A 12,109-nucleotide genomic window follows, 5' to 3' on the forward strand; every position below is an offset into this window, starting at 1 on the left:
TTTTTCGCTGAATACTTGAGATTATCCTGGCACTCCTGCAGGAGCTTGGGTGTGAAATCAGATTTCTTGAGGTGTTTGGCAGGAGCTCAACTATGCTTCTATCATCTGGGTTTGCTTTCAAGGGAGTGATTAGGAAATTATGTTCTTGTTAACAAGATCTGTGAAAGTAATGGCTATTATGCCCAACATTTCCTGTGTTTAAGCTGGAGCGATTGTTCCATCTTGATATGAAGAGTTGAGGTGTTTTCTGGAGAATTAGTGATTTGGGCCAAATCTTAACTTTGAAAAGTGTTACAAGTGGAACATTCATCCCTTTGCACAGTACCAGGTCATTTCTGTCTGAAAATGCTAACTGGTCTTTAAAATACATGTATCCATGTGGAACTTTTACTACAAAATTAGAATATAACCTTAATATAGCCGGTGCTCCTCTTCCCCCACCTCCCAAAATGTCAGATGGAGGAAGAAAGCCACCTTCATTGTAACAAGAAATTCTGCTTAATAAACTACAGCATTCACTTTTTATTGCGTCTGTAATTCTGCAGGCAAAATAAAGCATCTTTTACTTTAAAATCCATATTTAAAGGACAGATACGCATGTCCCTTTCTGTGGCTGAAAGTCTGTAATCTCATGCTCTACCATTCGTGAATGCAAAAATTCTGCAGCGTTCTCCGAGGGCAATAAAACCATGTCACCCTTTGAAGTCCCACAATTCTGGGAAAAAGATAACATCTTGGTGAGCTTGCAAATTAAACATAGCATGCAAGAGTAAAGAAAGCAGTTCTATTTAAATGCAGAGCTGGGAGAAATAGAGACAAGCTCATTTTATTCCCTACCACTGTAAGGTCCTCTAGCAGAGGTGCGCACCATGGGCAGGCTTCCTCTCTCTCTCTTTCAGCAATGGCTGACAAAACAGGTCAGGTCTGACATCCTTGGTTGAATTCTCACTTCTTTTGAATTGATGTTCCCCAGGTATAGTGGGGGAATCCACAGGTGTGGGTGGAAGGAGCAGGAATATCACAGGAGATGGGCAGGACCAGAAATCAGAATGCGAGTACTAGCGTAGGGTGCTCAGCGCAGTCAGCTCTGTACTGCTGCATTTCCTAGACTGGGGCTTGAAACCATGCTCTGTTTAGAAATACAGGACTGGGAAGATACCAGAGATGATGTAACCCTTTATGAAGATGGTGAAGGGTTTAGAGGAGCAGCTAAAGTCACTTGGTTTGTTCAGCCTGGAGAAGAGGAGACTGAGGGGAGACCTCATCATGGTCTACAGCTTCCTCACAAGGGGAGAAGGGGCAGGTGCTGATCTCTTCTCTCTGGTGACTGATGACAGGACCCAAGGGAATAGCAGGAAGATGTGTCAGGGCAGGTTTAAGCTGGATATTAGGAAAAGGTTCTTCACCCAGAAGGCGGTGGAGCACTGGAACAGACTACCCAGGAAGGCAGTCACGGCGCCAAGCCTGATGCTTTTCAAGAAGCACTTGGGCAACACCCTCAGACACATGGTGTGAATTTGGGGTTGTCCTTTGCAGGGACAGGAGTTGGACTTGATGATCCTTGTGGGTCCCTTCCAACTCAGGACATTCTATGACTCTATGATGCTTTAACTTTTAAAGGATCTGCTGTTTTACATGGTAGTGACTATACCCAATACTAAAACATGAAATGGTGATACTGAGCATGGTCTCAGCTGTAGCATCTAGCAAATAAAATCAAGAGAGAAAATGCTAAGTGCCTGGGATTCGCTCCTAATAAACCTTGCACATGGAAAAAAAATCTTATTTTCTGAATATCACTACCACCTCTTAGAACTATAAGGGCACACCTGCACTGCCTGCCAGAACTACTTTATTACCATCCTACTGCCAAACACGGCATTAGGTTGCTGTAAAAGCAAGCACACTTGTTGCCATTATAACTGCAGGAAATTGCTAAAGCTTAGTTGACCAGGTCATATTTTAGCAGCTGAAACTAGGAGAGGTGAGTACACAACTGCATGCAAGGGTAAGTAGGTTAGTCCTCACTGAGAAGGTACTTCAGTCATACTCATCTCTATTGATGTCACTTGCTTTTGCCAGCTGCTACCATGCAAAGGTAAGCCTTAAAAACACATATGCTTTCCTGAGCAAGGACGGCTGCAAGAGTTTCTCAAAATCTACTCATACGTAGCATCAATGTTTAAACTACAGAATTAGTCTGACTGCTGATACCTCAGGTCCAGGGGAAAATTTAGACTGAGTTTCAGTCCCACTTTGCTCCACAGTCCTCTCCCTCATCACAGCTGCCTAGATCAAAAGCTCTTGGTTTGATAAAGCAGTGTGTTCAAGCCTTGAACGCAATAACTGCTTCTCATCCCTCTTGGTAAGGCACAGCATTCCCTGGCTCCACTGCACGGCTGGCATAAGGCTAACCTGAAAACCTCTGCTGTACCGCTTTCCTGGTGCCTTGCCTTTCCTACTGAGCCCATGATCAAACTGGAAAACAAGAGTTAGCAGCCAAACAGCAACCAAGGCTCTGCCTGGTAGAAAAGGGGTTTAAAGGGTCACTGTAACAGCATCACAGCCATTCACAAGGAGGAACCCATGTCAGCAAGGTACATGTGAGAATTAAAAGGGAGTCCTGTGGTGTCAGAGTGTTCAGCTGTTAACTGAAAGGTTGGTGGTTTGAGCCCACCCAGCGACGAGTTCCCCCTTCCTGGCCCATGGCAGGGAGGTTGGAATGAGATGACCTTTAATGTCCCCTCCATCCCAAACCATTCTATAAAAAGAGGAGGCTATCCAATCCCCTGAGCAAAGGCAGCGGAAGGAAAAATGCAAACTGACTAAATGACTGCCAATTTTGTGGTGAAGTCAGGATGCAGCTAAGGGGAAGAGACACAACTCAGATAAAAGTGGTGAAATATCTTCTAAGAGGGACTGTATGAGAAAGAAAGAGACACCCCAGAGCGGCAGCACTGAATGGGCGCAGGGTTCTTTCCAGGCACAAAAACAACCCCAAAATGGCTGAAAGCCCAGACCTTTTGTTTTCTTAACAGTTCGTTGTCATCATCTGGAACCATTTAATCTGCACTTCAAAAGTCTTCCAAGAGACAGCCAACCTAGTGCTGCTGTTCAACACTTCTAATGCAGTTTTCTTCTGACGTTCTGCAGGCCATTTTCAGCTGCACCTTGCAACCCCCGCTTCCCCTACAGAAATAAATATTCCTAGCAAATTTGCTAACAAGGCATAAAGAGGTTCACGACCAATTGCCAAAGCCTAGTCTCTTGTATCTCTAAATTTCCTGCCTTTTTAGTAAATATTTATCGTGATTGCAATTGACACCAAAGCTCATGAGGGAGTTAAAGGGTTACTGGAGTTGAAAGCAGTAGAATAGAACAGACTATAAGCAGTTACTGCAATTACTAATGGCTGAGAACTTGAGCTGCAGGAAGAAGATGTGGAAATTTGCAGGGGAAAAAAAAGAACAGTTGTAAGGCTTAGTCTGTGTATGTTGCACACTTTATTTATATCAGGGCTTTTAAATATGCAATTATTTGGTAATAATGAAATTATTTACCTTTACAGCAGACCTGTAGACTAACCTGTGGAAGTGGAAGAGAGATGCATGAGTGGGATGTCCTGCCCTGGCCACTAATCACTCCAGGGAAACCCCAAAGCACACAATCCTGTGTAAGTACCAGATGCCAAAGCAAGCATTTGCTCTGCTGGTGCAGTCTAGTAGTTGAGTTGAAACAGTAATCCTGATAAGATAGGAGCTCTCTCCTGCCTCTGTGATTAGCTTAATTACAAACAGAAGTCACCTGTTCTCCTTTTGTGTGTTTAGGTCTATTCATACTAACAATGTGCTCCTGCCATCTGCCACTGAACTACTTCCAATTTTACATAGCAAAGCAGGCGATATTCTCCAGTGTTTGAAAATGTATTTATTTGGCTATCACATCCACAAGATCAAACCATTGCCAAACAATATTTGCATTTGCAGGTATTCCTGCAGGACAATGTCTTCTGAACTAATACCAGACATGAAGAACTCAAGACTGATAGAAATCAAGAGAGGTATTAATCTATTGCCTCAGTTTTGCCTCTTAGTCTGGGTCTTTGCCTCTGACTTGCAAATATGCTTGGATTCAGAATTGTAAGTTTGTCAAGGGATGCTGCATTCACAGCAAAGATGAGTCATGAGATCCAAGGTTAGTTTCAAGTGCCATATTGTAATGAAGCTTCAAGAATAAGTTTACTCATGGCGTTTCTATTTAGTCTGAATATTGTAAAGCTAAACAAAACATATTGTTTTCCTTTGATAAAACTTGACATGCTTTGGTTGCAGTGCGATTCAAACTGTCTGAAGAGATTGTTACTACTATATATTCAACCCAGTATTAACTGGGACATAAAATGGTTACCAGATCAAAGCCTATTTTAATAAAATTCCTCTGGAAGAAGTAGCCTGAGAAGATATTTGGCCATTTCACATTAGATGTTGCACAACCAAACCACACAGTGAAACGAGAGACAGATTTTTTCCTTGCTGGCTTCAACAACTCTATGAAGAATTACTAGACTAGAACAACTGAAGCTTATAGCTGATAGACCTGCACGTTACATCCTTCTTCCCTTCTCACTGTGCTGTACCACAATGCTCCCCTGTCCAATCTATGCAGGATTTGGTTTTTTTCTGGCAACTTGTTATTTTTATGTGGCTTGGCATTGGTAGTTAGATCAACCTGAAAGCTTGTCATTTCCGTATGGTAGATTATCCAGTGTAAGGACCCTACAAATTTTATCCCTTCAGGAAAACAGAGTAAATTTGATTAAATGATATACTCAATAGCTGAAATTGCCTTGCTGGAGAAATACTACCGGCTTCTTCAGACAAGGTGGAAAAGTAACTTGGTGAGCCATTCTCAGAAAAGACTGGGTTAAAGATTAGGTTCCTGTAAAGCATTAGAACTGTTCCTAAAGTTTAAATAGGATAAATTTGGAATCTGGGATCGTTAAAGGTTCAGTAGAATGAAACTGGATGAAAGCAAAACTCTTTAGCAAGACGCAGGAACTTCTGGGACTGAGGAGGCATTCAACCAGGATCAAGGCTCTCCCCACCAACCTTTCCATGTTTCTGTCTTCTCTACCACCCCTCCTCCTCCTCTTCACCACCATCAGGCATCTTTACCAGACCACTGTGGAGCACTGTCCCCTCTTTAGGGCAGCAGCTGCTGATCAGATTGTAGCATACTTTCCCCACCTGAAGCCCTGCTCTTGCTATAGGGGCTCTGTTAAGCAGCAAGGTTGCTTTCCTTCAGCCTTTTTAAAACACTTTTTGGCCGTAATAAAAATAGCACAGGGCAGCCCTGCTGCTGGCTGCCAACGCTGGGCAGTGGTCCCAGAACAGGCCTGCCCCTTAATCCTGCCTGTCCTGCGACTGTGCACTGGGGCTACGGTTCAGCTCACTGGGGACAAATGCAACGTAAAACCGTTCTGAGATCCAGCTGTATCTTTAGGTAACAAAATGCTAAATGCTTGTCCAGACAGCTTTCCTAGAGCATTCTTGTTTTCTGGATTCTTTCCCTGAAGTTCAGGTTTTGCATTCTTCTCTCCCCTCTCTTTAGCCCTGTTGCCAGTCCCTCTTTCTCTCACCTCACTTTCCCAAATTTAGATGAGTCACTGCTTCTTCCCTACACTCCGTGAAGTGTCTTTTCAAACTCCTTGAAAATAACACCTTGTTTGAGGCTCCTTCCCCAACCACTTCTCCTACAGACAGACTAAACCCCATAGTTTCTCTTGCTGCCCTTAGAGCACCCATTGCTCTGTCAGAGTTTGGTCTTCAAGCTCACTGCTCCTAGAGACGGGCATTGTAGAGTCAGCAGGGAGGGTCCGCAGCCACCCCACGACAAAAAGGATGCAAAAGCTGTACATGTGTTTCCCCAAATCACCTTACCTTTTCATCAGTGAGAAATCAAGCCCTGCTGAAGCTGCAAGGATTTCACACTGGCGGTTGTAGCTATCCCCAAAGGAGCTAAGCCAACACTTGACTTTTATATACATACACGCATACACACATACATGCATAAAAATAAATAAGTAATATATATAAAGATGCTGAAAGACTCAGGACCTCATTTAAACCTCACCCAACAACAACACATGTGCCATCATGTGACGGTTGGTGTTCTGGCCCCTAGTGACTCAGAGCAATGCTATCAACACACTCCCCACCAGGGCTTTCTGCACCAGTGGGAGTTCTCCCTCACGTGTCTCATGCAAACACCGGCCCAGCCCAACTCTGCCTGAGACAACAGCTTATGGTTTTTAACATGATATAGTATCCCTCTCCAGAGGTGCCTGAGGGAAAAATGCATTCCACTCACCTAATTGTGTTAGTCTAATGTTTCTCCCTCTTCTGGAATTAAGCTATTTTTTAAAAACTTGACTGTATTAAGGTTTCAGTGTTGCAAGGTTTAAGAGAAGAAGGGCCAGGATAAAAGCTATTTTAAGGTGAATTTGAATGTCATGTTTCAGTAATTTTGAAGGCTCCCAAAAGTGTTTTCAAAGATGAACTGACAATGAATTCTTGCAAATATCCATTTATAAGTGGAGTAGAGTGGGGTGGGGGTGGGGGGGGTGGAGAGGGTGTCATTTGTTTTTTAACTCCTCCAAATATTTCACTGGTACTTGGAAGAATGGTCAAAAAATAACACAGAAAAATGCTAAATTATCCAGAAGAGACAATGATAGTTTAGAATAGAAGACTTGGACTTGTAAAAGCTGAAAGAAACCCGATTTGAGGGTTTTATTGTCAGAGAGAGGACTTAGATTTAGAATTTCAGACAACTACAACTAAATCAGGCCATTACAAATTAAATCATAGGGCTGAAATAGCTATGCCAGCCCCAGACTACCAGTCAGCGTTGTCAATGCCCAGGTTATTTCCAAGGCACTTTAGACAGACTCCACGTCCTTCCAAGTAAGCTGTCCCTGCTGCTCATGAGGACAGGCAGCTTCTCCTGCCTGAGGAGCAAAAGCGATGGCACTGGAGCCTCTGCTCCTTCTCAGGGGAAGAGATATGCTACAGGAAGACTTAACCTCGAAGAACAGGTACCTGGTAAGTGGCCAATTGCCAAAAGTTTTCAATAAGCAGAAGACACCCCAAATGACCAAACCATACTGAGCATCAGATGTTCTGATACAGTCTCACAGGGCAACTGGCCAACTTATACCAACCTGCTATGGCACACCCCACAAAGTGAGGTCACAGAAAAATATCCATGTTTTCCTGTCACTGAAACATCTCCAAAAGGCGTAGGTATCTCATAGACACCAAGCCCACAAGACGTTAACCGCCCTGTGTGCTGCTGTCCCCGACTCCCTGTCTCTCTTACTAAGCTGATCCTTTTCTCCTTATGAAGCTGAAGCAGCTCATGGATTCTGTAGGCTGAGTTTGAGGCAAACTGAAAGAAACAACAACTTCCCTCAGGAAAAGTCAAATTTACCAACTGCCAGTCATTTCTGAAGTCCTTGGTTGCATTTAAATAGATTATATAGCATTTCAGTCAGCTTTCTCTACTAGCGACAGTAGAGAAACTCCACTGTCCCAGCAGCACTACCATAAATCTTGAGTGTTTTAGGAAGATGCAGAGCTTCTGCAACTCAAACACATCATACACAGGATATGACAGTAGGTAAGGGGTCAATAACCCTCCTGTCCTCCACTTTGGGGATGATATGACAGTAGGTAAGGGGTCAATAACCCTCCTGTCCTCCACTTCGGGGATGATTTCACTGCAAGAGGTTTACTAACAAGCAGCCATTGAATCTCAGCAGTGGTTGCGAACAACCCCCATGTGAGACAAAGACAGTTTGTGCTCTTTGTATCTTCTCACTGGTTGGGTGAAGGCCCCCCCACATCCAGTAATGTGAGTAAAGACATAAACAAGGATTGAAGCAGGAGTCTCTGTATCTCAGGGAAAAGAGATGGCGCGAGGGTGCGTACACAGAGGATTTGGAGAGCATTCAGCCTGTGACCTGGGCATCCTGACATGACAGTGCGTACAGTTGCTCATACGGCTGTTGAATAATGAATATCTCAAGATGCCCTTGAGATGGTTCTTCTAAATACTCAGCACTTTGTTGAAGCAATCAGAACCCTGACTAAAGGATTTACCTTGTGACACTGTTCCTGTGATGTTTTTACACAGCTCACTTGACTTCAGAAGACAATATATTTGGAAAGAGCAAGTGCATCTTGCAAAATAACCTTTAAGCTATACGATGCTTTGTTTGAAATACTGTTCTGCTATTCCACTTCTAAAATGTCATCTCTGTCTCAGCGTTTATCTTCTCCTAAAACACAGCAAAATTGCTACAGTATTTCTTGTAAAAAGTTTTCACCTTCTTTACTGCTCCAGATTTCTTGCTATGTTAAGGTATGAGCTTATACTATGAGCCTCATTTCATTTGCTACACAGTTTGGTGTGACAGCTAAAAAGCAAATATCCCTCTGGGAAGCAAGTGAGGTACAAAAAGGGCTATAACTCACTCACCACAGAAAGCACCAGAGGGTTGTTTGACTTATCAGAAGAAGCTGTTTAAAATTAAAAACTAGCGGTATCTTTTTTTTTTTTTCCCCACGTCACATGTACCACGGCCGCATAGGAAGCCCACAGCTTCAGGTAGCACTAACATCCCCCCTGTGCTGCCGCATCCTTCCTCGCAGGAGCTGCCGCGCTCGGTCGGTGAATGCAGCATGCTGATTCATCAGGCTTTTAGGTGCATTCTCTGGAATGGGATGTATTCATCCCGGAGCCTCCCTACGGCACAGCACGCCCAAGGAAAGCGCCTTTCAAGCCTCCGTTACCAGAAGCTACTTCGGACGCTCGCAACTCAGGGGCGACGTGCAAACTGGTTATAAATGGAAGGATTTTTTTAAATCCGTGCGGTACTAAGCGCTTTCCTGCTTTTGACACAACGCGTCGCCGAGCCAACCAACAACTCTTCTGTTTCGCAACTGTTCGCGTCGACAAAACAAACACGTAAACGTGCTTCTCAGTCCTTAAGCCCCCTAAATACTAGTTACTCTCGGGCGATGATACTCATTGCAATACTCCTGAGAATCTTCTGGCTTAACCGCCACAGGGTAGGGGGCTCGGATCGAGTAAAGAGACTGTTTTAGCACCGTCACGGCGCTAAACTGCACTTCCTTTCCTACGAGGAGCCAGCAGTGACCGCTTCCCAAAGTACTCTCAGACCCCCGGGCAGAGGCAATGGCTGCATCAGGCAGCGCCGTCCGTCACCCACCGGCTGCAACCCCCCGAGCAGCCCACGGGTGAAAGGGTCGCCCCTCGCGGGGGGATCCGTTCACCCGCGCCGCACAAAGTCGCCCCCGCCCCGCACAGCCACCCACGCGTGGCACGGCGTAGCCTCCCCCCGGGGTGCCGGGGTGCCCGCCCGCCCACTCGGGGTGCCAGCGTGGCACATCCTCCGCTGCCCGCCTCACCTGCTCCGCTGCGGCCGCCGCTTTTCCTTTCTCCCGCCCGCCCCGCTGACAGCCCGGCTTTGTCCGCCCGCCCCGCTCGGCTCCGCTCCGCCCCACGCGGGAGGCGCCACGCCACGGCACGGCACGGCACGGCACGGCACGGCACGGCACGGCACTGGCGCCCCGAGAGCGTGTCCTGCCCTGTCCCGCCGAGAGCATCCTGCGCGGCGGCCTTTCCACGCACGGGGCAGCGAGTGTGCCGACCCACGCCTGGCTGCAGCTGCATTATTATTATTTTTTATCATTATTATTTTTATTTAATTTTATTGCTATATTTTCCTTTTTATATTATCTCCTCTCCTCTTTTCTCGTCTCGTCTCGTCTTGTCTCTTCTTTCTTTCTTCTCTGTCTTCCTTTTCTTCTTTTTCCCCTTCCCTTTCCCCTTCCCATCCCACTTTCCCTTTCCTTTCCTTTCCTTTCCTTTCCTTTCCTTTCCTTTCCTTTCCTTTCCTTTCCTTTCCTTTCCTTTCCTTTCCTTTCCTTTCCTTTCCTTTCCTTTCCTTTCCTTTCCTTTCCTTTCCTTTCCTTTCCTTTCCTTTCCTTTCCTTTCCTTTCCTTTCCTTTCCTTTCCTTTCCTTTCCTTTCCTTTCCTTTCCTTTCCTTTCCTTTCCTTTCCTTTCCTTTCCTTTCCTTTCCTTTCCTTTCCTTTCCTTTCCTTTCCTTTCCTTTCCTTTCCTTTCCTTTCCTTTCCTTTCCTTCCTTCCCTTCCCTTCCCTTCCCTTCCCTTCCCTTCCCTTCCCTTCCCTTCCCTTCCCTTCCCTTCCCTTCCCTTCCCTTCCCTTCCCTTCCCTTCCCTTCCCTTCCCTTCCCTTCCCTTCCCTTCCCTTCCCTTCCCTTCCCTTCCCTTCCCTTCCCTTCCCTTCCCTTCCCTTCCCTTCCCTTCCCTTCCCTTCCCTTCCCTTCCCTTCCCTTCCCTTCCCTTCCCTTCCCTTCCCTTCCCTTCCCTTCCCTTCCCCTTCCCTTCCATCATCTTTGGCATAAAGCAGGGAGGCCCCCAGCGGACATGCAACCCCCACAGCTTCCCCCAACCCACCATTCCCTGGGTGCCAAGGGCTGCCGGACAGCACCCGGGGCTGGGAAAGGGCTTCAGCATCGCCCCTCTTGGCCAGCTTCCTCCCTGAATCACCTCAGTTCCACAGCCCCGTGGGAACCGCCCGAGGGGCACAAAGCAAGATGCTGCTCTGCAGAAGGAGTTGCTGATTTCCACAGGCTCTCAGAAATCACCCCCTGCATCAAAATCATCCCACCTGCTTGCAAAAATGGAGCTAGCCGAGGAAGCTGTCAGGGCCCTAGCTTTAGTTCTTTGCTCTGCAGATGGACTGTTAGTCAAGTCCTGCCCACGTGGAGTCTAGTGTTTTGGTTTTTAAGCTGTGTTACGTAGCCAAAATGCTGAGGGGAGGTGATCTCTATGTAGGATGTTTTCTCCTATTTTTATAATGGTAACCGTCAACTAGGGCTTGGAGAAAAAGATAAATGGTGCAGATCCCCCCCTCCCTTTTAATGCAACCCGATATTTCCCCTCAGGCATTATGTTAGGGCACATTTAAATGAAGACAAAATTAAAAACAGGGGGAGAAAATCCCCAAAGCTATGAAGTAAATAACTTTAATTTGCCGTTTTTTTAGACATGGGAAAGCATTATGCATGTTAGAGGAAATAGAGCCCGTTCCCTTCTGGGCAGTTCTGTGTGAAGGACCAGGGCTGTGACCCAGTTTCTTCTCCAATGATTATGGGACCTCTCCTGCTGCGTAGATTATGGGATCCCATGTCCCTAGGGATGCATGGACCTTGTGTAGATCCAGCACAGCAGTTCTGCTGTCCCAATTAACTGATGGAAAGGGCAGCTTGGAAATAGAGATGGGGGAAACCCATCGGGTGGCCAACCCTTCCAATTGTGAGGACGAGAGACCACTCCCTGCCTTGGAGCAGGTTAGGGCCGAAGATGAGGCAGAGGAGTTCACCACCACTGGGTAGGTTGGGACCATCCGCTCTGAAGGGTGCAGAGCAGGGCTTATGGCAGTTGGATGCTTCATGGTAGAAGAGCGATGATAGTCCCATGCTGCTGGCACCACTCTGCACCCTCGATGAGATGGTGCCAAAACTGTGAAACTGGGCCTGGAGGTCAAGTATGCTTGTGAGCCCTGCTGCTTTCCATAGGTCATGGACACCTCTTGATGAGGAAAAAAAATGCAAATATAAGCACTCTCAGGTAATGCAGAATGGCCACCCCCTCAAAAGCCTGCCACTCAAAGCCAAAGGAACTTTCTAGCTTTTTTGGTAGTGTCTGAAAACTCCCAAATTTTGTCCTAATCCTGTCACTTCATGTCGTAGTGACAAGAAACCTATTTTTGTGCCCACAGAACAACTGAAGGGTTTTACTGCATCTGCAGGCTGCATTTAACAGGGTTTGAAGATCAAAAGATATGCTATTTTCGTATGGTCTTTTTTGGAACTCCGCACGGCAGTGTTTGAGGTGCTGGTGGGTGATTTTGTTGTTAGTGTTGTTAGTGCCTGAGCAACGCTGGAATTGTTATCTTCAGTGTGCAGAAGGGAGGCTAGAAAGCAGAGAGACAGAG

This window comes from Phalacrocorax carbo, chromosome 2 (assembly GCF_963921805.1).
Source record: "Phalacrocorax carbo chromosome 2, bPhaCar2.1, whole genome shotgun sequence".
NCBI classification, from domain to species: Eukaryota; Metazoa; Chordata; class Aves; order Suliformes; family Phalacrocoracidae; genus Phalacrocorax; species Phalacrocorax carbo.